This window comes from Zosterops lateralis (genome assembly GCF_965231275.1).
Source record: "Zosterops lateralis genome assembly, chromosome: 17".
Taxonomy (NCBI): Eukaryota; Metazoa; Chordata; class Aves; order Passeriformes; family Zosteropidae; genus Zosterops; species Zosterops lateralis.
In genome coordinates, this window is record NC_139777.1 from 2,581,665 (window position 1) to 2,608,325 (window position 26,661).

Genomic DNA, 26,661 nt, shown 5'->3' on the forward strand with positions numbered 1-26,661 from the left:
AACAATAACTTGCTCTGCAGGTTAGAGGTTCCTTCTGCCCTCAGCCCTCCTGACAAAAATCAGCCTTGGGGGAGAGCAGGTGGCTGGAACAGGAATGTAAATGGAGTGTCTGGGCTTTCCCGACCTGGATTTGCCCTCCTGGGTGCTGCTGGTTCACCAGCCCTGTCTTTGTTCCCTGTTGGAGCTGCTGTCTCTGTGATCCTCCAGGTGTGGAAGGATTTGTGGGGGTTATGAGGGCAGCCTCAGCTCTGCTTCCACCCTCAAATGTGGGATCCAGGCTCTGGGGCCTCCCTGGAGGAATCTGTGATGTGCTGGGTCTGTGGAAGTCACTGAGCTCCGAGTTTAGAAGGGAAATGCTGTACAGAGGGAGCACGTGAGAGTGGTCAGTGCAACGCGTGTGTTTTTTCTTCTCTCTCTCTTTTTTTTTTTTTTTTATTTTTTTTTCCCCTTCTTAATTTCCATGAGTTGGAGATGACGATGACTCATGGTTTGGAACACACTTTAAATCCCTGAGGTGCTCATTGCCGCCTACCATCACGTATTGAATTTCTGACATACCGGAGGGATGTCTGCAGAGAAACTCTGATATGCAATTATAAAATGTTGTAGCTTTATGTTGTTTGCATAGGAGCCATTAGCATGGTGTAGCTGGAGAAATAATGCAGCTTTATTCTTGCTCTTGATTTCCCATGGGCATGGCAGTTCAGCAACTGTGTTCTGTCTTTTTCTAGGATGTTGACACATGTGGACCAACAGTGACATCCTTTATCAGCAATGCTGTCTTCGCTCCCTCCTGCATTCACAAGCATCTAGAGAGATTTTTTGCAGAAGGTAGGTTCTGACATTTCAGCTGGATGCCTGTTCTTTTTCTTCTGGGTCAGAAAAAAAACCCATTTAGATGTTACTAGGGAGAATGGTAATTTATCTGAGGGATACTAACTCGCTGCTGGTGAGAGGGGATTAACCTTAGCTTGGGTTCCACTTGAATAAATGCTTGGGGAAAACATGATGAAATGGAGGCCAGAGAGTGGCTGCAGGAGCTCTTTGAGAAAGGCTTGGCAGTCACAGGACATGGTTGGCTTAAATTGCACAGATGTGTGCATTGGTAATAAACTTCTTCTGAAAGAAAGCTCACACTCCTTGCCTTTTTCTGCTTAGTGAGCATCCTTGTCTGTTCAAAATCTTTCAAATAAATAAATTAAAAGGGACAATGGCTACACAGGATGTGCAATTAACATAATTTTTAATTTAAATCTTGGGTAAGTTTTTTTCCTCAAAAAGCATCTTAACCTTGTTGATTTGTTTGTGTTGCAATATAAACAGTAGTACAGCCTCATTTACTACCATCAAATTGTAGTTTCTCTGTCCTCTGAACTTTAAACTTGTCACCAGGTGTAGTTTCTTTGTCCTCTGAACTTTAAATTTGTTTTTACATTGCCAATAGGATTGAGATGCAGAACTTCCCAATAAACAGTGTGGAAGGGGAAGCAGTTACCCATGGTGGCTTTTAACAAATAAAAGTGAAGAGATTGTGGTTTTTTATGACTGTCTGTACCTGCTGCTGCCTTATGCTGTAACCTTTGGTGTGTTGCTCGGGGGTTCACTGTGTGTGTCCAGCTCCATCCAAACCCCTTGTGTGAATTCTAGAAATGTATCTCATAGTGTGAACTCTCCCTACAAAATTAGTGCCTGGAGTTTTTTGGTAGACAGTGTGTCAGCCTTTAGTTTGACTGCACGGTTCTGCATCTTCTTATTTTCCTCCAGGACATTGCTCAGCACATAAGTGTTTTTTTCCTTTATCAAAAATGGTCTTTTTCACTTTACCAAATGTTTCTTTGGGGTGATACTAAAACTTAACAATTGTCAGGTTTTGCTTCAAGAGCAACAAATTCCTGGGAAGAAGAGAAAGAATAAATGAGTTTGGATCTGAGACTGTTCACTTACCAGGCTGAAATATGTTTTCAGTCTCTCTGGGTTTATACCTCGGGGTCACTGCAGTTACACTGAGACTGCAGTGACATCTGTATTAACATGCAATATCTTTATCTGAAATTGTTGAAAACTAGGGGTGATTTGAATACCTTAATTGTCTCCTGTCAGGAAATTGGCTCCCAGTGAATTCATTGCCATTCTCCAGGTTGATTTCCTTCCTGAAGTCTCTCCTTGGAATTAGCAGAGCCCAGTGCCAGGCTGGGTAGGCTGCTCCCAGTGCTGTGTCTTTTCCCTCTGTGAAATACCTGATTTCCTTGGGAGAGAGCCCAGCAGCTCCTGCCTGCCCACTGCAGGGTTTCTCTGGGATCAAAAGCTGCCAGCAACAGCTTTAAGAGAGGAGTTTATGCTCAGAGAGGCATTAATTTCCATGTGAGTTTGTGCTGCTGTGCTGAGGGGGAACATCTGTATCCCGAGAGAGCTTTGCCTCCTGTTTTAGGTCACACCCTCCCCCACAGGCTGTTGTAGAGGGAGCCTTTTTCTCTGAATTAGCAGTAACAGCAGAGAAGAAATGCAATCCTTGGCAGAGCTTAGGGTTTGCTTTGCCCCAGGGCTGAGGCTCCATTCATTTCACTTCCCTGAAGGATTTTACAGGGCTGATGAGGTGCCCAAGTGGTCATTAATTCTCTGGGTAGGTGAGGGGAAATTGCCTCCAGAACGGTTTTCACAGGAAAATGAATCCCTGCTCTTGCGTCACCAGAGAGGAGTAACGTCTGTGAGTTGGCAGGTAGGGAATGTAGGGAGAGAAATGGGTTTTAAACCTTGTCAGGGAATGCAGTGCTCATGGAGACAAAAGGCTGAACCACCATGTCCAGGAAAATGGAAATTTCCCCCTCTGTTCTGCCAGCATTGCTCTGCAGCCCTTTGTTTTTTCCAAACCTGGAGGCTTCCAATCCAAACTGCTGGACAGAGTGAAAATGTTGGGAGAATGCTCTTCTGCAAGTCATCCTTGGGAGTATTTTGCATTTCAAAATCTAGGAAAGTGTCCTCAATCCCTGCCGTGAGCCCAAGGGATGAGTGTGTGGACGTGAGCTGTGTATGGTGGTGATGTTGGGAGCTGTGGGACCTGGGCAGGGAGCCAGGGGGGAATGAAATCTCCACATCATCCAGTGTGATGAGGAGATGGATGGTGTTGATATGGGATGAGGCTGGACCTGCTGCTCTGTCCCTCAGCATCCTCCTCTTCCAGCTGTCCAGGGGCACTGTGCTGCCTTTTTGTGCTGCCACTGCTCCTGCAGTCACAGAAGCCTGGGTGGGATGGGTGTTTTCTGTCTGTAAGAAGAGGCAGAGGCTGACATGAGGCAGGAGGATAATAAGAGGGGAAGGTAGATGAGGTTGAATCCAAGGGTGGCTGAAAAGACGTGAGGCAGGCTGGGGACAGGGGACTTGTGCACTGAGGAACTGTGTCCTCCAAGCAATTTGTAACGTCACTGGAGGAACGTGTTGTGTCCTGGCAAAGGGAAGCACAGCTTTTGCCTCCTTCTAATGTCCTTCCAGCTCTCCCTGCCTTGCCTGCAGCACCTGTCCCTGTCCCTGTGCCATGCTGGGCTGTGATTTTCCACCCCTGGCTGTGTGATGTGACCAGCTTTTCTCTTTCCAGAGCCTTATCTCCTTTTGTATGAACACAAATTGGGCCTGAACCTTACTTTTTCTGCACCTTGTACTTACCAGGGGATTTAATGTGGGACCCATGACATGAGAATCGAATCTCTTGTAAAGGGGTTGATTTGTGGAAACCAACTAAATGTGGAGGAACCTGTCTTCAAACTGGATCCTTCAACTGGATTGAAAAACTCACTGTAAAGAGTTAGATCAAGGGGATAACACTCCAAGGAGCTGGGTGGCTTTTGTAATGGAACTCTGTTTGGCAGCATAATGGAGCAGCACAATTGTGACGTTCCCCTGTCCCTGGATTAGTGTGGCACTTGTTACTGTGCCAGGCAGGGAGAAGGAGGAGCTGCTGAGAGGTGAGGAAAGGGGAATGGTTTCTTGTAAAGGTGGGAGAGAGTTACAGGTAAACCCATCTAGACCTGACAGGATGCTTGGAAAGGTACAGAAGGATCCCTTTTCAAAAAGAAGGGATCTACAGAATCTCCTGTATAATGTGGCACTGTGAAATTTCTCATGGAAATGAGTGAGTTTTTGTTTTGGTGGTTTTTCCTCCTTTTACAATAGAAACACAAGACACGAGGAACTGTTTGGACGCACGTCTTTAACTGGGAGGAAAGGGCTGTGATGCTGCTGTGGTTGTAACCACAAACTAACTGACAGTTTCCTGCTGCAAGTAACTTTCTATAGATCTAAACCTCCTTCATTTGTGTTTGTTTTTCTGTGCTGGTTAAATATCTGAAGGAAGATTCTGTTGCTGCTAGGCTTCTCTTTTTTGACAAAGTCTTTGTTATAATTTTGGGGGATGGTGGCACAAAGAGAGATCATTACAGCACTGATACAAACTTAGGTGGAGTCCAAAATTTTTCTCTATTTTACAATCTGGTTCAATGTAGAAGTGAAAAAGTAAAGCCATTAAATGTGTGTCAGACTGGTTTTGCTGTTACATTTGCATGTGCAAAGCCCTGTTGATTTCTGAGGAGAAAAGATGTCATCATGTGAACCTACCTGTGTGGCTGAGACACTTCATCCCATATTTCCATGGCATCATTACTGGCTTCTAATTCTCCTTCCCACCCTTCTCCCCTGTGATGTGTTAAATATCACAGCTGCAAAAAAATGAGGGCACGTTTTTTCCCTGCTGTTCCCATTCCAGCTGGAAAACTTGGACAGAACCTTCCCTTGTGGTTTGTGATACTGTAAATAAAGGCTTGGGAGGTCACACGTTTTTCATCTCAAGTTATTTGGATTCCAGTGCTGGAATGGGAGAGGAGGAGGGAGGAGAGGAACGAAAATAAAAACAAAAACAAAACCTCCAACTGTTGTAGCTTATTGTGGGAAAAAGAGCTCATTAATGCAAAGGGGAAGCAATTGGAAAAAAGGCCTTTGCAGAGAGGACTTAGTCTTTGACTGAAGCAGCGACTTGGATAATTAGGGTCAAAGATTTCAAAGGAATCTTCTATAAAGCTTTGAAATAGAAGTTATCTACAAAGCAGAGGCCCTGAACACCAGCTCCTGTGATCTGGGGCTGTTGCTGGGCAGTTGCTGTCTGCCTTAAAAGGTGCATCAGCCTGACTCTATAGACGTGTGGGTGAGTAATTTTTCCTGTGTCCCTTTGAATATGGTTACTCATACTCTCAAATGTCAGTTAAGTGGGCTTAAAGTGCGGAGTTGAGAAATTGTGTTTCTGGGTCTTGCTGGCTGTGGTCTGGTGAGCTGGAGTCGTGTTCACATCCTGGACAGTACCCCATGGGCTGGGGCATGGGGGTGGTAAACTTGTTTGCACATTTTCTCAAGATTGATGGTGCAGTTCAGCCTTCTGAAAATCCCCACAGAATCGTGGCTGTCGCTGCTGCTGTTCACAGCTGGTGTCTCACATCTGCAGGTTTGGGCTCCTCAGCTGTGTCCCTTCTCATGTTGGTGTTTGAGGCTTTGCATACTCACAGAAAACACTGTTCAGGCTTAACGTTCTCATATTTTTGTCTTTTGATATTTGTATAATAATGTTTTGGATTTACTAATAAATGAGCTCAGGACAAGGTCCACTGGGCTTTCCTACTTGGTGGTGATGTCCTGGGTGTGATGAATATTGGCTTAGAGAGGAGACACTAACACTGGCAACTTTTGTGTTGCTCACTTTTTGTGGAGTTCTGAAGAGACCTTTTCCTGGTAATGATTTTTTCTGTTGGCTTTTTTATCCAAACAGGATACAAAATGTGAATGTAATTTGTCACTGCAAGAACTCGCGTTGTACCTTGACACTACAGAAGTATTTCATTTTCCATAAACTGTTATATTTATAATGTACAGCAGGAACAAAAGAGGAACATTCCACATCTAGATGTTAATCTCTGCACCTGGTAGTCTTTTGATTCAATAACTTTTCTTCCTTGATCTTCTTTTGTGTTTTTTTTTTTTCTTTAATAGGCACAGGACATATGGACATAAAAAATAATGGCCCAATTTCACCCCTGCTGTAGCTCATTGACGTCATTAAAGCTACAGCAGGGATGACTTGGCCCAGATTCTTTAAAAATAAGACCTGATGAACAACCCCTCCTGGAAAAGCTCTGTGGAGAAGGTTGTCCTGAGCACAGCACAGAGCAGATGCTCAACTCACCCTGACATTCATTGCTATTCCAGTGAGATGCTGGGCCTTTCCTGGAGGGGACAGAAGGCTGCAGATGTGTTCCAGATCTGCTTTTACCATGGCATAACACTGTGATGGAAAGGGGCAATTAATGAAGTGAGAGAAGGGCACTTAAGGCAGAGGCAGGTCTGGGTGGAGACCTCACTTGCTTGGAAGTTGTGGGAGCTGTCTGTGCCTGAGGACTGGGCTTGGCACATGGTGAGGCAGAAGATGGAAATGTAGAATTACCTGGGAAAAAACTGTTGCCCTGAGCAGGTTTTTAGGAAGATGGTTTAAGTGTGTTTTTTATTTTTGTACTTTTTCCTCACATCCTCTGTGATATCTGAGCATTGCCACACAAGGATCAGCCATCTGAATGTGGCAGTTCCTGGCATAAAGGAGCACTGCGAGGTTTGGTATCTCAAGGCAGCTCTAAGGTGCAGCTGCTTTTTCAGAGCATGTTTCCCTCCTTATAACTGGGCATAGAACTAGAAATTCTGGGTAATGTAGATCAAAAAAGGCAGCATGGACCATGGCGAAAATAGTAGATATGACCTTAAGTGCTGAGTCTGAATTAAGCTGAAAAACATGCTTTCAGATCTGAACACACAGAAAACAGAAAGGTGAAAATGTGAAAGGTTCCCAAGAGCTGTTGACAACTTTCTGTTTACTAAAATAATGGTGGCAATTCATAGATGCCTCCGAAAATATTCACGCTAATGTACAAAGTGTTTTGCTCACTGTTATAAATAACTGCAGGAAGAAACACCCTTTAGAGAGCAGTCAGAGCCCCACAGCTGTATCTCAGGTGGGTGATTGCCTGATCACTTTTTGTACGGCCAGCATTCATTGCCCAGGGTATCTTTAATTTAGCTGAATCCTTGGTGGTTATAACTGTGCCTGGCCAAGACAGGTTCTCTTGCAGTGAGTCCAAGAAATCAGATAGTTCTTTTTCCGATGCCAGACTCTTCTGGTCCACTGAATATAACTGCAAGAACACATAGTTCCCAAGGAGGAAAATGCTTACTGTGTTTTTGGTGACAGCTGAAGCTAACTTGGGGGAGGGCAAGATGGAGCAAATGGCACTTGTCTGCTATGAGAGCGTGTTCGTTTTAAGGGAATTTGAGTTGGAAAGTTTTTTGCAGTGAAAAGCCAGAATAGTGTCAAAGTGACATTGACTAGTATAAATAGTGAAGGGAGAATTAAATCTTTAAAATATATTCAGTCCTTTGATTAGTCATCCAAAACTCTGCTGGTAAGACGGGAAGAAATCTGGGCTTAACCTGATAAATGTCCTTCTAACAGTGGAAAAAGTCAGAAAACCCAAGAATTTAATTCATGATATCCAGAGAGGCCATGCAGCAGCTGGCAGCAGATTGCTAAGGAAGAGTATTAATCCTAGAGGAAACGGGGAAAAGGTAACTGAAAACTCTGCAGCTTTGAGGACTTTGGAAGTAAAAGATATTTGATGTAATGTGGATAAGGGTGATTAGCTTATTTTATTGCATGGAATATACCCTTGTCTGATTAAACTGTCTTGCTTTGAGGTTCTCTTTCCTTGTATTGTCATCTTCATCCATTTCAAGCTCCCCTGTGTCATTGTGGGTGGACCTGTTTAGGATCTAACCCTGCTTTTATGGAGGTTAAAAGCAAAATGTGATGGGTGTGAAAAGAACCTGCCCTGGGACTTGAAGTGAACCCCCACCACCTCTCTCTAACCAGACTGATGAGCATCATGGATTGAATATTTATGCCAGATCCAATAAAACCTTGATGATTGCAGAGAAGGATTCCACCTGAGTAAAAGAATGTATGAAAAATTTGAATTGCATATCTTTGTGACTGCAGTTGATTTTCCAGCGCCAAGGCGACGTTGTCATGAGTTTTAGCAGAGTAGAGAAATGATTAATTCCTGGGGTATACAGAGATCTTTCTTAATAATCAGAAGCGTGTCATCTGGCTGAAAATACAATTTTTCAGGAAGGAGGGGAGCTGTAAATGTGCAGCAGCTCGTTGTTATGGATGCAGTCAGACAGAGCACACGCATCCCTGTGAACCCAGCCCGGCTCCCTCTCCGTGGCACTCAGGCAGTGCTGGGAAATGATGAGCCACAGCCAAGTCTGGATTCCCGTCCTCTGGAGCCTCAGCGCGTGGATGTCACGCTGCACACACGGCCCCGGGCTGCAGGAGGTTATCAGGGAGATAACCTGGCTGAACCCCAGCGCTCAGAGTGTCTCAGGGCCACTTGTGGTGGTATCTCAGCTTCACAGCCCCGAGTGGAATCTCCAGGGAATTCCAGTTCCTACCGAGGCAGCGTGTTCTGTGTGTTAATCCCTGTGCAGGGGCTGTGAGGGGAGAGGAGGATTCACCAGCACTGACAGACTCATGCATCTGTTTTGTTTGTGAGGAGTTATGAGTTGAAATCAATATGCAGATCAGGAGTGCTCTGAGTAACTAAAGAAAATCCTTTGACTGTGATTCCTGCATCATCCCAGCAGTTTATTAAAAAAAAAAAAATAGAAAGAAAAAGAGGGAGAGGCAAATACCATCTGTATTTATTCAGATTAAAAAGGAGTTTGGGGATGGAGCTGTAGGGAGAAGGGGAACTGTTCAGTGCTGAAGCAGAACTTTCAATTTATTTGATGGGAAATTTTAATCTCTTCTGGATGATTTAACTGTTAAGCTCTAGAATCACTTTAGCTCATCACCTGCTGAGTGCTGGGGTTCCACTGGATGCTCTCAAGTCCTGTAGAGGCCCATGAGGTTCAGCTCTATTCCTAAGAGCTCACAGAAGGTAGAAAAGAGTGAGGGAAAGGAAACTTCTTAAAAATGCTGTGTTTATAAAAGAACAAAGAAAATAACATTGAAATTAATTTGAGCTATCCCCTTGAGCAGTGACTCTAGTTTGTCCACTAATTCCTTTGTATATACAGCTAGAAAGCAGCCTACCAATAAAAGTTCATCTCTTACTATTTTGAGGTTTATTTTGAGGGATTATGTTTCTAGGTAACAGTTGAAGGTTATTTCTGGGAAAGGCTGCCAGAATGTTTATTAACATGTGCCTAGACCCAGGTAGAGTCCCTTGAGAAAATCTGGCTCTTCTGTGCACTCTCAGCGAGGGGCAGTGACTGTGCTGAAGGGTGAGAGTCCTCCCAGCTCCCTGCCCACGCTGGGCCTGGAAATAACTCTGTCAATAGTAGAAATGTCACAGCAGGAATGACTCGCTGGATGTGCCCAATTCCATTTATCTAAATGAGCTGTGATCCTGGATTTAGCATTTCATAGTTAAGATAAGAGTCACATGAATTAGATTATTGTTGAGGAAAAAATAGAGGGGTGCTGATACACATACTTCTGTGGGAAGTTTGGAAAGCATTAGCAAGGCTTTTTACTTTTATGAACAGCAGTGGTCAAAGCAGTTTCCTGCAAGAGATGCTTTCCACATGATAGGAAGGCCAGTCATTAAAAAAGCATGAATCGGATTAAGAGTGTAGGGTTATTTTAATTTGCCTTTGAGTCTTCAGATGTCAAGTGCAAGCTTTAATCAGCAGCTGTGGCAATGAGGAGTTGCCATGTGAAATGGGAAGGGAGGATGTGGGCAGAGATGCTCCTGGCTGAGGGGTTCAGGGGCTCCCCTGCACCATGAAGTGTCCTGCTCAGTTCTCCAGGATTTCATGAGCATTCATGACCCTTTTGTGGGTCATGACAGCCAAAGGTGTCCCTGTGGTTTGTGGGGCTGAGGACATGCTCAGCAGAGGGGCAGTTGTGTGAGCTGTGGGGTGGGTACCCAAGAGCACTCCTGCCTCAGCCTGAGACTCCTGGGTAAGAACCTGTGGCAGGGATAGAACAAGTCTTGTGACATCAACACCTGGCAGCTGACTGTCTCCTGAGCCTGTCTGATGCCTTTCTTCCAGGTGGACTTCAAAATACTATTTCTTCTTCCTTCTGGGAGTTTTCTGTGCATGTGAGACAAACTCTTTGTGCCCTTTAGTTTCACGTTACCCTTATGGCCTGTGGTGCTCATTGCTTTGAGCACCTGGCTCTGTTCCCTGGGGTTCAGTGGGAGACACAGCAATTGCAAGTGTTAACAACTCAAATTCTTGTTTCCGTGTATGCTTAATAAGCAAAGTGTCATCTGTGTTGTGTCAGAGGCAGTGATGAGCAGTTCTCTCCTTCCCTTGTGTTCTCAGTTTTGGCCCAGTACCAGTGATGTTGTCATGAGGAGCCAGAAGCAGGAGGGCATGGAGGGTGTCCCTTCTCAAGGTCACAGTGGGTACAGCAGTGCTGAACTTCCAGTAACCCTGAGGGGAGGGACTGTCCCAGCACTGTGACTGTGCTGGGACATTCTTTATGCTCATGTCTGTGTTCTACAGGTCATGGCCAGGGAAAAGCCATATCCCCTGGAAAGGGTGGCAGGAAGTTCAGGAGGTGGGACAGCAGGAAGCAGTTTTGTGATCCTGAGCTCTGCTTGTTCTTATTCCTGCTCTGGCTCTGTGTTGGCAAAGCTTGTGTTTAATTTAGTGAGGTGTTCAGGGCAGTACCTGCCATCTCTCTAGACAGCTGTACTTACTCCTCTTGTTATCACCATGGCTGTTCACTGGTGATAAAGGAGAAACAGAAGAGGAACCAGGATCCTGATACTTGGGAACAGGGCAAGACTTTCATTTGAATTTCTCTTGTAGCAGAGAAAGTCAAGGCACTGTGGGGATCTGCTTCCTTGAGACTTGAAATATGCTTTTATTTACTACTCAAACTTTGAAATCATGATGGGAGAAAATAGCAAAACCATTGGAAAGTTTCCCTCCCCACATCTTAGTGGTTATTAATAGCTGCCTCTTATGGATTGAAATAGCCCCCTGTGCCATTCCCTTTCTTTTAATATAAGCTTGCCTCTACTGCAAATAAATATATTAATTTAATATCACAGTTGCCTCAAATCAAGTGGCTCCAGCGTTGCCAAACTCGTGTTGCTGGTAGCTCAGGGGGATATTCTGCCCAGCAGAGACACAGATGTGCTGCTGCTGCATCCTCTGTGCTGTGACCATCTGACATTGGCCTTCCTTTTGCACATGAGCAGGATCTGGTAACTCTCATCACCAACCTTTCATAATCCTCCCTGCCATGCTGATTTAAGGGAAAGTGTCAATTCTCCATCTCCTTGCCCCCATGCCATCACACACGCCCTGACTGTTCCACTTGCCAGCTTTCCTTGCCTGTGGAATCTGCCTCTTTCCCGTATCAAAGTGGAGCTTGGGGGAGTGCAGGGTGCCTGCTGCTTTTGCTGAGGTGTTACCTGGGCTATTCCCAGTCACCTCTGACCTGTGGGGTGCTGCTTCTTCTGGCCAGGGGCTAAACTACATCAAGATTTTGGAGATTAAGCTGATTTGCAGATCTCTCATAAATCAGCCTTTCTGTATTAATAAACAAATGCCTGCAAAAAAAAAAATAGTTGCATTATTACAGCTCATGGAAGCCTTTCAGAAAAGAAAAATTTCCTGAATGAGCCATTTCTGCAATCTCAGCCGGCTTTTAAAGGTTGGTGTCATTAATTGGATTTTGGCTTTTCCTCTGGAATGGAAGCATATGGTTGATGTACACAAAAGAGAACAAGAGGAGATAAAGTCTCCAGAGCTACTTGCATGGCTTCTGTGGCCATCAGGTTACTGGGAAGAGTGGGCAGCCTTTCAGTGGGGCTGCCTTGTACTGGGGTCTTTGGGGGTGTGAGGTTTTCCCCACTGAAGCCCATGTGGTGCTTGTTGGTTGTCTCTAGAGAGCTGGCTGCTTGTCTGCTGCTGACTCATTCTTCCTGCAAAATTTCTCTTAAAAACACAAAGCATGGTCTGTATGTTACAAATAGCCAGATTCTTCTTTCTACAGGGAATGATACTTGTTGGAAATCGATCTTGCCTAATTCAAAGCATTGCAAATGTAATAATTAAGTGCTCCTTAATTTCCATACTCATTTGGTGGGGAGATAATTGCTTCTTTTTTAAAACTGGGCTTTGCCTTTTGAAAATACTCTGACCAGTGTTACTTAGAAACCATATTGCAGCCCACCCTTAATAGCCACTGATTAGGGGGTCCTTTGTGAAGTGTTGTCTGTTTCTGACATAAATTAATTAATATGGGACCAGCGGAATTCCTATGGAAATAAAACAGAAGTAAATTCAATACCAGATAAATGTGTGGTTTGGGCTATGGAAGTGATCATGAAACTCATTTCTTAACAGGACCACTAGAAGAACAAACAAATCTACAGAGATGTGATCGTAAGCCTCAGCTAGAAATGTATGTTTGTGGATATAATTAAACTTTAGTTAATAATGTATTGTCTTCAGTGTTGGCAGAGAGCTGTACTTGGGCTGTGGCTCCATGTCCAAAGCATTTTTACCAGATTAAGTTCTCTGTGCAGCTTGGTCAGGAGCTCTCAAAGCACTTGCAGCTCTCCAGTGACTGCTCCACATCTCTGCTCCTCTCTCAGCTCTGAGAGCACTTTCCTATGGCCCCGGGTGGCTGTCCCTGTCCCTGACCTGCTCTGGGGGAGGCAGGAGGCAGCTGGAGAGACAATCCCTCAACAGCAGCCTGGGGAAGGGGTGCAGTGTGTGAAGGTGATGGTTCATGATTCACTTTTTTGCATTGCAAATCTTGTTTCGTAAGTAAAGCCGCTCTCACCGATGCCTTAAACGATTTATTGACTCTCAGGGCTTCTCTTCACCCTGGGAAAAACCAAAAGATCATCAGCGTGTCTGAAGCCTCTGTGCTGAGCGTTATATGATTAAGTTGTAATTTTGAAGTGATGGGTTTGGGCGTATAATTTTCACGACCATCTTTTGCTTTCAGGGGTCATAAATACTGGTTCCAGCTGTAATGAAGTGCTGTACTACTTACTATGTTCTTATCGTTGTGTGTGTCTTTTGTTTAAATTACTAAATCACAGCGGCAATGGCCATAATAATGTGGTTGTTTTATGTCTTGGAACAGGGGAAAATAATTTTATTTGGTTGGAATAATGTAATTGTAACATGCCTCTGGGTTAGAGTTAAAGGGGGAGGTGATGCAGGTGGCTGGCAAGGCAGGGCTGTTCTCTGGATGATCTTCTGCAGCAAATTCCACAGCCGTGGAGTGGCAGCATATTTGTTTTTTAATGGAACAACTTGTGAGCAAACACTGGGATGTTTATGATGACAAGGAAAGCACTAGAAAAATAGAGGCTATAAAATCCCACTGGTTAAGGGCAGCACATGGATAATTGGCTCAGTCAGGTGCATCTCAGGGGAGGGGATGTGGGCCTAAGCCACTACAGGCAAAACACTTGAGCTTTTTGCACCTCTGAAGGCTGTTTTAGGGGAGGCAGCTCTGCCTGGGTGGTTTTGTGAGGCAAAGTGCCAGGGAAGGACTCAGAGATCCTCTGATGGAAACTGCTTTAGAGATAAGGTGTTTATTTCCCCTTTTGAAGGGAAAAGATGCGTGATGGGTTCTTGAATCAGGATGACTGCACCAATTCAGATCTAATTTGATAAATGAAGTATAAAGGCCCAGTGAATGACCTTCTGTAAAATACAAGAGTGCCTGAACCATTTGTTCTCTAAATCTTTCTTCGTATCTCTGTATTTCCTGCTCATGCTGTTCATTAGTCTCCTGTGCCCTGTTGTTTTGGGGCTGATAATGGATAGCTGAGTGGTGATGCTGAAAACAAAGTTCCTGTATAAATAACCTGCTTTTTGCAGCATAAATTCTTGTGGGTATGGAGCACAAACCCTTCTCTTTTTGCCTTTTTTTTTTTTTTTTTTTTTTTTTTTTTTTTTTTTTTTTTTTTTTTTTTTTTTTTTTTTTTTGTGTGTGTTTGTAGCTGCTCCCTGATGTGTATTAGTGCTCCTTAGTCAGCCCCTCAAAGTCTAGTTGATTGAGGCATCTCTTCCCCTGGTGAAAGCTTACATTGCTGTGGCTGCAGCACAGACTGTGGTTTCTTTCCAGATGAATCAGGAGGGTTTTACAAGCTGTGAAACTTCTCTGGAGAGCTTAAGGGTGTGACCAGCTTACAAGCGTGGGTGATTTTTTTTTTTTTTTTCTTCTTTTTCTGGTTCGAGGCTGAATATATCCTGAATATCTGCTTGATGTTTTAGACTGCCAGCAGGATTTGTTTTTCCTTCAGATGGGATGCAGCACAATCCCAGACTTTTGTGGCTGCCTGTAAAGCTTTGCAGGGACTCCCATTGGGAGTTGGTATAGGGAGTGATAAAACTTCATTAGTGTAGGTTCCTCCAGCCAACGTAAACATTTTATGAGCAATAAGCTTGTGCATTTGGAGGGCAAAATTGCCCATTTCTCTGGCTGGGCTTTGCTTAAGGTAAATGTGTCTCTTTGCCTTCCCCACTGCAGCTCCCTGCCCAGGTCTGGGCAGGCAGATTTGACCAGTCCAGTTTAGTCCAAACCACTTCTCTCCCGAGCTGTTTGTTCTCCTGGCGTTCTGTAGTTGGTGGAAGAGCCCTGCAGAGGGGACTGTGGGATGGCAGAGCTCATTCCCTTGGGCTCATCCCTCGACCTGCTCGGCTCCTCTGGGAGGGAGGGTCACAGCTGGGAGGCTTTGCCACGCTGAGGGTTGGGATGTGCTGTCCTGCTCCGCCACTGCCTGGACTTGGAACGTGTGAGCAGCCCTGGGGAGAGCTGGCACATCCACACTTGGCTCTGGCACCTGTGCTGGGCTGGGGAAATCTGGAAACCGAGGGGGTTTGCAGCGGTTGGAGCTTTGGGTGGGGCTCTGGAGGAGCATTTCTCGCACAGTGTCCTGCGGGACTCATCCCAGGTCCCTGCAGCTGCTCCCTCTGCTCTGGCTCAGCCATGGCTGCCCCAAAGAGAGACTTTCTCCAGAGCAGGGCACCGGCCAAGAAATCTGGAGCTGGCAGTGATATAGAGCTGGCAGAGGACAAACCAAGCAGGAACTGTCAGGAAGTCTGGGAAATAGGGGAATGTTTTTTTTTTTCCTTTTTCAGCCATATGCCAAGGGTAGGTGGTTCAGAAGGGGAATACCTGGCACAATATGATGCCAACTTACCCAGCTGCCCTAACAGGAAACTTTTGCCAGGAACCTTTGGACCTATTCTTCTTGGTGTAAATAAAATCAAATAAATAAAATACTTGTTACTATAAATAAAGCAGAATGAGTATGATTACCTGGAGTCTCTGGAGGCACCACACACGGTCAGCATTTGTTCCTTTTTCTCCTCTGCCAGCAATTACTGGAGAAAGAGGGAACCATCAGTGTGCACAGGCATCAGCCAGGCAGCATGGAGGCTCATAATAACTTTCTTCTATGATAAAGGAGATATTTTTATAGCACGAATTTTTTATTTTACTTTCCTCCTGGTGGGAGAGAATTACTGGTGATGATAGTTGGTAGACCAGCTCCTGTTGGGAAGCACTGAATGGAGGAAGGATTTATTGAAGGGAATGTGTTGCAAATTCCTTTCTAAGGCACGTTTTTTCTTTCTCCTTTATTTAAAGAGGTTGTTTATAACTAAGAGACCATTAGTGCCCAGGAGGTAATTTTGTTGTAGCAGTACCTTATTGAATGAAAGCTTGGTAGTCTGTTTTTGGATGGAAGCCTTGGGAACAGCTCCTGTGTAATGCTGTACCTAAGCTATTTTTTCATTTCTCCCTTTTTCTACTTTGAATTGCGGTCGGTGCCGTTCCTTCCCATGTAGTTTAACGAACAGCTTTGTGAAGTACATGTCAGCATTTGAATTATGCTTTTCATTTACTGCAGCCAGTTCCAGGCCTCTCCTTTCACCCCCAGGGTTTCTAGAAGGTTTCTTGACAAATCTCCCTTTTCACCCCCAGCAGCTCAGAGACAAAACCCCAGGAGCTCCTTTGTGTGCTGCTTGGCTGCTTTGCCTGCCTTGTTGATGCTGTTGGAGAAATTCTGTGATTTTTGCAAAGGATACTAAAATTAGGGGGTGGCAGAACTGTGCTCTGAAGAGTCCTGCTCATGGTTACTGCCAACAGAGGCCAACAGTTCTGCCTCTGCTGAGGAGCAGTCAGAACTTATCAGGGTAAAACCTTCTACACCAAGGGAATAAACAACATGGATTAATTGGTACAGGATGTTGAGCACTCAGCATCCCTTGTTGTGTAAAGTGGGGTCTGTTACTTCTGGCTTGAATACTCACCTCATACTTATAATCCTGTGTTTAAAGGACCTGCCAATCTTTGCCCACTGTTGCAGTTAAGAGATAAGAGAGAGAAGTGTATGGCAAAGACTGAGGATCATTGCAGGAGCTGTGTTCCTGTTTGGTTTAAAATAATCTTTCATGTGATCAAAGAAAGGGTGATGTGTTCCTAATTATCTCCACTGTAAAATCTTTGGAGCTGTTGCTGCAGGATGTCTAATCCAGAAACCTCTTTTGGTGATAAAAATGGTGAGGGAAGGTCATGTGTATTTTGCATCTTGCCCCTTTTACCCTCCCTTTAGTTAAAGCATTTGGGATGGAATAGACTGAGCTACCCAGGTGCAGAGGATATTACAGATTTCCATATTGCAAGCCCTAATTTTAGCTTCTCTCTGCAGGGTTCATGCCAATATTCACCCACTTGCATTTGCACTTTGGGTAGCACTCATTACACAGTGTGAGCTTCGCACATGTGCCACTCCTCCCTCAGTGGGGATTTGTGTTCCCACAGCCAAACCAGGGGGGTCTGCGTGGGGCAGGGGCTGCTGGGGGCTGCTCACAGCTGGGGATGTGTCCCTGCAGAGCACCGGGCTCGCTGCAGCCTGTTGGAGCCAACTGGATGGGAGCAAGGGGAAAAGAGCTCTGTAATTCCCTTCTGCTCTTCAGTGAAGTGGAGAAATGGCTCTGCACTGCACATTGTGCACTTTGACTGTGGAAGGACTCCCAGTCCAATTTGTCAAGGCAGAGACTTGACGTGAGTCCAAATGTACTTGACAATAGTCTCTCTGCTGTCAAAACCTCTCCTCCTCCTGTGATAAAAACACAGCTCCAAGAAACACTCCTCTCCTTCCTTCCTGTGGTTCTTAAGAAAGGCTCTGCATCCCAGAGCTGCTCTGGGGAGGAGGTTTTTTTCCTGGATTCAAAGCACTTACCCATTTCCCATTAAAAAGATTCGACAGAGCAGCGCATTCAAAACAAGATAGCCACAGAGAATTTGGATTTATGCTTTCTTTAATTGGCCCACATAAGATTTTATTTACTGATAGTGTCCAAAGGGAGCTGTTGAAATATTGCAGAAAGAGTGAATGTGTCCATTGTGGTAATGTGCTTTTGATAAATGCATTATGGCATAGTTATGAAGTCAGGAAGAAGCCTTAATTACTGTTATGAAGCCATTAGAGTCTAAAGCAGCAATTTGAGCTCTTGTTGCAATTGTGTTTTTTATTTCTTCACTGAAGACTTCTGCACCAAAAAAAGGTGCTTGTTTTAGAGGGTAATTTATGCCTTTTATTTCCTTTGTCTCTTTAAAATGGTGTAGAAGTGGCTGCGATAGGAGTGAGCTCCACAGATTCACATAAATTAAAAAAATCCCACAACCTTTGTGGGGAATTCATACAGGGAAGTGATGCCATATGACCTGCTGATTGTTTTCTTCTGTTACTTGTATGGCATAAAAAATTACTGGGCTTGATTCTCCCATGATAAGGGAAAAAAAAAATAGAGGGAGAGAGGGAAGGATTGGTCTCCAGGAATCTCATGTAAATATTCCTCTGGGGTATCAGGGAAGGAGAAAGAATAGTCTTGGCAACTTCTTATTAATGAAAATTGCTTTGGGAGATCAGTCACTGTTATAATAACCTGCAGATGGGGTCAACAAATTTTCTGTCCCTGGCAGCCTCTGTTTTCCACATCAGCTCTTCCCCAGCACAGCCAGAGTCTCGCTTGGGTCTCCCCTGACAGCCACCACAAAGCAAATTGTTTGGAGCTGACTCTTCTACCAAAAATGTGTGCAAAAAAAAAAAAAAAAACAACAAACAAACCAACTTCTCAGATGTTTATGATCTTTTTCTCTTTTAAGTTATTCAGCAAAAGGCTGTTTAATGCTCACTCACCTGTTTTTAGTGCTTTGTAAATGTTCTTTGACTCTCGTGTAGTGCATTAGTTATAGCAGATGTTAATTTAATGGCCCGAACTCTGTTGCCCTTCAGCATACAAGCATCTTAATTTCCAAAACAAAACTGACCAACGCGGTTGTAAATCAAAGGTTAACAGGCATAGCAACACGAAGGCATTGTTTGCTCGGTTGTTAAACTGATAGTGAGCTGCTTTCTTAAATGGAATATTTCTTTAGCAACAGGAAGGCTCAGTACAATCTGTACTGTTATGAGAAAGGAGGAATGAATGTTACTTAGTGTTTTTTTCCAAAGCTGATTGCTTAAAATAATTGCAGGTGCAACACGGTAGCTCTGATGGTTTTTACAGCAGCTGGGGGAAGCAGCTGTGGGTGCCTCCAGCCACTCTGGGCCAGCTCTGCACTGCCTCTCACTTGGCCTCAGTCTGGGCTCTGGCTTTTGGCTGTTTCTTGCAGTAGATTGCCCAGAAATCTGTGGCTGCCCCATCCCTGGAAGTTTCTGTGATTCTAGAGAGCAGAGAGGCTCTTTGCTCACAAGCTTTGGTTGGAAAGCACCAGCTAAAAGAGCCATTCCCAAGAACAGGAATATCCTCAGTGCATCAAACCTCCGCAGGGTGGGAGCCTCCACATCAGCATTGTGGAGAGTCTTAGGTCATGTTGTTTGTGCTCAGTCTGGGATTCAGCCGCTTCAGTTGACACTCAAAAGATGTCAGAGATGCTGAGAATGTCTGCTCAATATGTTAGGCCAGTTTTTAACTTTTCTAAAGTGTGTTTATCTTTGCTGTCCAGGGTGGTTTGTGAGGGCTCTGCTCTTGGGATGGTTTTCCGGTTTGATTCAGTTACAAGTAATAATTTAAAAAAAAGCACCAAAACCCCTCCAAAACTAAACCCCCCCCCGCCCCCTCCACCCCCAGCACTTAACAATTCCAAGGCTGTGTAGTTTCCTCTCCGTGTGCTTTCAGCATACTGAGCTGGGGAAGGTGATGATGGTAAATATCACCACCTTGTTTCCAAAAGCTGTTGTGTAAGATCTCTCACTGCAGCATCTGAAGTATTACTGGAAATATTCAGAACTGTTACAACAACATCTCTGTGTAATTTTTCTTTTCCAAAAGTCTCTCCCTTCCTTTTAGTTTGGGTGGAAGAGTCTAATCAGAGAGATTCAGGTGTCAGCAAATGTTCCAAGCTCTTGAATCGTGCAGCAGAGAGCGAGTTCTGAGACATTCCCCTTCCCTTTGTATAGCAACATTAATTCTCAGAGTGTGCTGGTAGTGCTGCTGCAGTTATCATCATATCTGTGTATTTTCAAACTGAAGGTGCTTCCAGTTGTGATGTTTGTCCTGATTGACTATTGTTAGAGGTGTTCTGGAATTTGAGTTGACTTCTTGAAGTCTGACAGACACACGGCATAAAAATTCTCTGTGTGCCTCATCTCTGTAGAGTGACAACACTACAGATTAAACCTAAGCATTACTACTCCCAAGGAGATGGGCTAAGTATTTTTTCCTCTCCAGAGTGCTCTACACTGTATAGCTCTACAATTAAAATGGATGTATCTTTACCTACTTAATCTAATACCTGTTATTTCCTCTTTGTTTCAAATTTGAGCAGTTTGGAGCAGCTCATGCTTCAGAGGTCTAATTTAAATGAATTTGTGCACAGCTGTAAGCTGGTAGATGTGTTAGTCAGGTAATGTGAAGCTCAAAAAAAATACTGGAAGAGTCCAGAGAAATTTAGTGAGATGATTCCTCTGCCCTCCAGGCACAGTTCTGTCGGGTTGTCATCATTCCAGTCAGTTTCACCAGCCTCCAGCACTGCCCTTCCACAACTGTGCCTGTATTTATTCATTCAGAACATTTGGTGTCAATGTCTAACTTGCAGCCTGGTGCTGTTTGACCATTTTCTAGTTTGTTAAAATGTTCCCTGCAAAGTTCCTGACATTTCTGCAGCTGCTGAGTCTGCACATCCACTGACAGGGGCTGCCCAGCCTGTCCCTGCCCCAGTGAGGGGGTTTAACCAGTTCACCTCTGTCCCTTGCAGAGTTCCCTGGGAAGTGTTTCACCCCAGCCACACACACACACACACATCAGTAGATGTTGAAACCACCCATTCATCTTCAGGCATTTGGGACAAATGCCGCCAGAAAATGGCACAGAGGACAAAAAAGTAAATTTGCCTTCTAAAATCCTTTCAGCTATTAACTATTACAGGTATAATTAGAAACACAGGCAAGGATTATTATCCTATAAATGCCTTTCTAGTCTGTTCTGCTTTTGTAACCTTTTTTTTTTTTTTTTTTTTTTTTTCTCATCATCTGTCATCCTGCCTGGCTGCCTTGTTTCTCCTCGCAGCCTGGCGTCTCCACCATCGTGCCCCATTGCTGCCTCAGTGCTTTGCACTGACTCTTGTTTGCTTTTTCCCTCTATTTACGTCAGAGCTGTCGTCGCTTGGCTCTGCACTGGTGTTCTCGTGAAGCCACCATCACTCAAACAGATAGGTGGTTCTTATTGCTGCAGGAAAATGAAGAGCTGCTCTCTGCAATCGCTCTCTCCCCAGGCTGCACATCTTCTGCCTTTGCCGCTCGGTTGATAACGATTTTTTGGAGTGTTTTGTTTTTAAAGTGCCTCAGAAAGTTGAAGGTTTGCGTAAATCGGTCCCTGCGGGTGCTGGTGTGGGAAGCAGAATGGGTCCCTTGGAGCAGGGATGCAAGTCCAGGCTGGAAAACCTCCAGGAGCTGCCTGGACATGGTAGAAAGGAAAGCCAGGGCTTTCCTGTAAGAACATGCCCCAGTTTGCCCAAACCAGACACCTGAGAGCCCCTGAGGGGGTAGAGGCTGTGCCTCAGCCCCTGAAAGTGCAGCTGAGCTCAGGTGGACACTGTGGTGTCCTGGAGCACTGGAGAACCTGGGTGAGCAATCATCTGATGGGGTGTGAGGGCACTGGCCTGAAAAAACCCTTGTTAGGAACCACACAGCTTTTCCTCCTACAGGTAATCACCCTCTGGGGTGTGATTTTATACGTGCACTTCGATGTGTCTGTGTCAGTGAGGGCTGAGGGTGCTCAGCAGGGCTGGGATCCAAGGTACACGGGCTGGGGCACCCACTGAGCAATGCCAGCACCTTGTAAAACAAACAACCCCCCCTAAAATCCAGGCTCATCGTTTCCCAGACACAGCTGAGATGCTGAGCCCTGCCCACAGGGAGATCGATGGTGTGTTTGGACTCCCTGTTGCTTTCCGTGGAGGTGAGTGTGTTTATGTTATTTAAGGAGTTGGTACATAATCAGTCTTAAAATTAACTGCCTGCCTGTTGACTTGTCACCCTGTGAATGAAAACACATTGCTTGTAATTTGTTTGACATTATTCTGTCCTGTTGTCAGGCTTCTAATTACATTTAGAACATAACCCAGATGTCTGTCTGTCTCCTGTCTCTTTTTTTTTCTTAATTATTATCATCATTATTATTATTATTTATCTTTTTTATTGTCAAACATGGAAGGAAGTATTTCTCTGAAGTGATAGAAGTCTGTTCCTTTCTGTTTTTAGGAGATTAGTAGGTGGTTGTAGGCTTATCTCTTAAAACTGCTCCTTTTAAAAGAAGGTGTCACTTTGGGCATCCAAAATTGCTGATCCTTTGTGACTTTGGACTGACCTCCTGTGTGCTTTAGGGGTATTGAAATATGTGTCTGTCTACATGAAAGTAGATAGAAGGTACTGCTTCCTAAATACGATCACATTCCCCACCTTATTTATTTTTAAAGAAGAGATAAATTGCTTGTGCTTTTAGAAGTTTAAAATATTAATGTATTTAAATATAACAGTGAAGGAGAGGCGAGGCAGAAGGGGTTGCCCTTTCAAAATGTGCACAAGTGAACAATCTTTTATGGAAGCCATTGGATGAGCCTGTCATGCTCCTTGCCAACAGTGGCTTTTGATGATTAGCAAAGGAAACTCAGGCTGCTCACTGTGAGGTTTTATTGCTCCAGCCTTATCCTGTAGCCTGAATTTGCCTCAAACCACAAGATTTTAAGCACCAGACCCACATTTTTTCTATAGAATACTGGATTACCAATGTGACCAAGCTCTGTTTTCCAAAAGCATTAAGTCACTTAAACATCAAAGGGCTTCCTTAATGAGACTTCTTCCTTAATGAGACTTCTGAGCACTTTACCTCTGTTCCCACTTGGAGAAAACTCTGTTGCCCACTGAACAAGCTCCATTCCACTTTTGGTGGTTCTTTTTAAACTGATTTAAGTTTACGAAGCAACAGGAGTTCGTGGTAATTGTTTTTAGGAATTAGAAACTTGACTTGGTCCCTGCTGACTTGGGTTTTTTTGTATTATTGATCAGCAACTATCCTAGCTCTGAGCTGTGGAGGGTTACTATTATACTTGGACACTGTTTTCTTAGGCAAAAGTGTCAGATCTGGCTAGTTCCAGCAGGAAACAGATTTTGCTGTTCTGCAAAACCTTGTTCAAACAGAGCTCATGGTAGGGGAGAAGGTGAAAGTGTAAGAAAGACACAGTGGGATGCCACAAGAGGGAAAAACTGGGAAGAAAGAATAAAAGAAATAAAGCAAGTGTTCAATACAAGTGATACGTGTGAGCCTTAGGCATAAAGGCTGCAAATTATTGTGTGGTCCCTGCCATTAGTACAAATACATCCCTGATTTTCCCCTCTGCATCCCAACCAATGGGATCTTAATGAAGGACAAACTTATGCAAACAAATTCCCCGAATCACTTGTGCCTCAGCTTGAGGCCAACCGTGTTCTGCATCACCTGGGCTGCTCCGTGTTGCTCTGATGGTGCTTTTTGATCTACTGCTGCTGTTCCTTGGGGTCTGGGCATCTGTCAGTCCTGCCACCTGTGGAGGTGCTGCCAAGGGTCATTTGAGGCTGTAAAACTGCAGGGACAAAAAGTAAACTTTTTTTTTTTTTTTTTTTTTTTTTTGGGATGGAAGAGCTGCTTCCCCAAAGGGACAGAACTGATGGGCAGTGTTGAGCTTGGCTGAAATGCTACTGGAGTTTGCAGCTGGGAGAGAGGCTGGAGAGGGAGATGTTATCACTTGAAGTTCCTCTCTGATCCCTTCTTGCTTTTGTTGGCAGGCAGGAGTTAAAGGGGGAAAAGGCATTTCTGGCTCTGGGCAAATGGGCCCAAGCCTGGCTGCCACCTCAGTTGGCCTCAGCCTCCTCTGAAGATCTTGGCCCTTATGGGAGCTGACAAACAAGAATGAATTGGTGACTCACCAGCACAATAATGTCAGAAATGCTACTTTTATTTTGCTGTTCCTGCATCTTCTTCAACCTGTAACTATTTAATGCGTTTTTAGCCTGAAGAGAGGCTCTTGTGTTGAGGATGAAAATGCAGAGTGGGTACTTTTGGAAGAAAAGTCTCTTTGATGCAGTGGGATGCTGCAGGTGGATGGCTTGGCTCTCACCAATAGAGGGAGGATTGGCAGAGCTTGGTTTTAGTTCTAGGTGGTTGGTGGAGCAAAAAAAAGGGTTTTTCTAAACGTCTTGTGTTTGATTTTCTCTCTTGTTTTATCTCCTGAAGCAGCACAAAAGAGAACTGTGTTAACGACCTGCCTTTGAGAGCAGGAAAGCTCTGTCTGTGTGTGTTTTCACAGGTGAGGGCTTTAAGTGACAAGTTAATTCTCAGACTGAGGAGGGGGAAGAATCCTTGGAATAACAATGAAACTGTCAATTTTTGGGAGGGGGAAAAAAAGATCTTCACAGGAGAAGAAAAATATGCTAATTTACAGTTTAGCTAATGAAGTAAGAAGTTAAGAAGATATAACAACATACATTTCTTGAGTTGCCTTTGTATTTATTAGTTGCTGTGTTCACTGAGTGTGATTTCCAGGGGTATGGCTTTTCTTTCTCTTCAATGATGAGAAGTTATCTTAATAAATTAAGGGATTTATTAGCAGGAGCTGTGTTTTCCAGCCCTTAGGCAGGCCTGGCTCTCGAGGAATTGTGAACCTCTTCATGTTTCTCTTTTAGCACAGAGCAAAATGGGAATTGCTCCTGGTCCCTCCTCATCTGTGGGGACTTTGTTCTGACCCTTGTAATAATATACTCAGTGTCTAAACTGCATGGATTTGTGTGAGTGATTTTGGTTTGTTTTTTTTTTTTCCCTAGTTTGACTTTCCTTCTCCTTTCAGCCGTACTTTCTTGTTGTTCCACAGTAAGCTTGGATATTAATCATATGGTATTCAACCTCTCCCACTGTGACAATAACAGCTGCTTGATCATTTTTTGTGAGAATTTTACCTTTACAACTGCAGCCTTCAAAAAAAAAAAAAAAAAGAAAATCAACCAAAAATACCCCAAAGAACCCAACTTATGAAAAACCCAGTAAGGCTTTGAAGAAATGTCAGTGTCATTTAAATATGTAACACACACACTCGGGCTTTCTCTCTGTACCTGCTGTCTCATTTCCCTTCTCTCAATAGCTCTGACTAATCCTGGGATCTTTCCCTGTTGGAGCTCTGCTATTTATGAATAGAGCAAGTCCTATCTGTGGACTTGTGAATGCTCAGCCTGGAGTACGTGGTGCACTCAGATTAACAATGTGCATAAATAGCAGGGAGTTGAAGGGCCCAGTCCTCGGAATAACAATTGGGAGGAGAGGACCCTGTGGAATATGTGATGAAGGAAACAGCTTTCTTTTGGTTGCTGGCCCCCCTCAGGATGAGGGTGTGTTTCTGTTATGGGACTTGCCATGAAGAATCGAGTTCAGCACCCTGAATTCTGCTGTTCTTAACAAGGCTTTATTTTTGAAATGGTATTGAGAGCACCTGTAACAGAAACAATGAGTTCTCCTCTTACTGCAGCCCTCCTGTGTGTGTTCACCAGATGTTCACATCACACTTCACGTTCCCCTCTATCCCTGAGCTATAAAGGAGAAAACAAGAGTGCTGTTAACCTGTGTAGTGCTCCTCTGGAAATGGAGAGCTGCCTCTCCATCCTCACCAGGAGCAGAGAACAAAGCTGCACCTACATGCTTTCCTGACAAAGGTTTCAAGTGCTTTCCAACCCTTCAGTGGAAAAAAAATCCTGGGAGCACAATGCTGTTGCTTATTTAATTACTGTTACTACCTAGTGCGTTTAGGGCAGCAGTTTAAGTGTAACTGGCATAAGGGATTTGCTAAACTCATTACTCGTTCTGCTTGTAACAATTTCTGTGTCTCCCTGGCCCTTCTTGGGGAAAATAATCCACTTAAAATATCTTGAAAGAAGGGCTAGAGAGTGCCTGCTGAGGCCAGGGAAATTCAAAGTATGTGGTGGTAATGCTGATGCTCATTTTCTGCTGGGTGTCTGGAACTCCTGTTAGCATAAAAGATTTGATACACTGGTTTCAGTGCAGAATAAGCATAAAGTGCCTTTAGCTGTGTTCCCAGGAGGCAGCTGCCACACGGACCTTATCTCTGTAACATTTCAGCAGTGATAAGGCATCTGTAGCTCTTTCCATGACACAGTTTAGTAAATCCAGCAGCAGCCCTTTGCCTGACTCGCAGAGAAGATGTGGAGCTGCTTTTTGAATTGGCTGCAAAGTGATGTGTAATGAACACTCTAAAATCGGGTCATTTGTCTGTTAAATGTGGACTCCGATTTCAGTCTCGTTGGGCTCTGGCTGCTCTGCCTCAGTTTTCCTTGGTCATCCCTGCACAAGGATCTGTTTCACAGCAAGGATGGAGAGGAGGGATAGAAAGTGTCACTTTTTGGTTCTCCCTTTGCACATCTCTTGTGCAGGTAGTGGGAGAAATGTGCTCCTGACGTGCACAGGGACAGGATGCTGCCCGGGGAACTCAAGCCTGACTGGGAGCACTGGTGGCTCACTTTGGTCTCGGGCAGGTGGGGCTGTTCTCATGCCCGTGGTGATCACACTGCAGCACAGATCAGGATCTCTCCACGATATTTCTGGGACTGTCACGAACTGGTGCAGCTCCATTATTAATGTTGACCTTTTCCCTGCCCGATGAGACATCAATCTGCAGCATCCACTGCAGAGGCTCAGGAAAGCAGCATCCCGATACCTGCTGTCAGAACCAGTCCCTTTTCCCCTCGTTGTGAAGCATCTCTTGTGATGTTTTCCACATGGCAGCCCCAAGTATGTAAAGACGTGTGTGTTTTCTGTGAACACAGCTGCTGCTCTTGACCCATCTGCCAGGAATTCTGCTCTTCAGACACAGCTTGCTTCCTCCTGGTGTCTGTCTCCCTGTTCCATCAGAAACAAACATTTTAACACAGCTTTGCTTAATGCAAAAGAATAACACGCTCTCCTTTTAAGGACGTGCTTCAGAGCATGAATGAATCCAAGGATGGGCTGATTCTCCTGTCAAATGGGCGGTTTTGG

The 26,661-nt window shown here is 44.5% G+C and overlaps 1 protein-coding gene across 9 annotated transcripts in view; it reads left to right on the forward strand.

Annotated features, from left to right (window-relative positions):
• Window positions 1-26,661, forward strand: part of PITPNM2 (phosphatidylinositol transfer protein membrane associated 2) — a 121,009-nt gene that overhangs the window by 13,714 nt on the left and 80,634 nt on the right. For 8 of the 9 annotated variants that reach the window (XM_083873575.1, XM_083873581.1, XM_083873577.1 and 5 more), the window contains exon 2: window positions 732-831. The gene's annotated coding sequence lies outside the window, so the exon portion shown is untranslated. Of the gene's footprint in view, window positions 1-731; window positions 832-21,453; window positions 21,547-26,661 lie in introns of those variants that run through there. The other variant, XM_083873576.1, reaches the window with a different exon arrangement.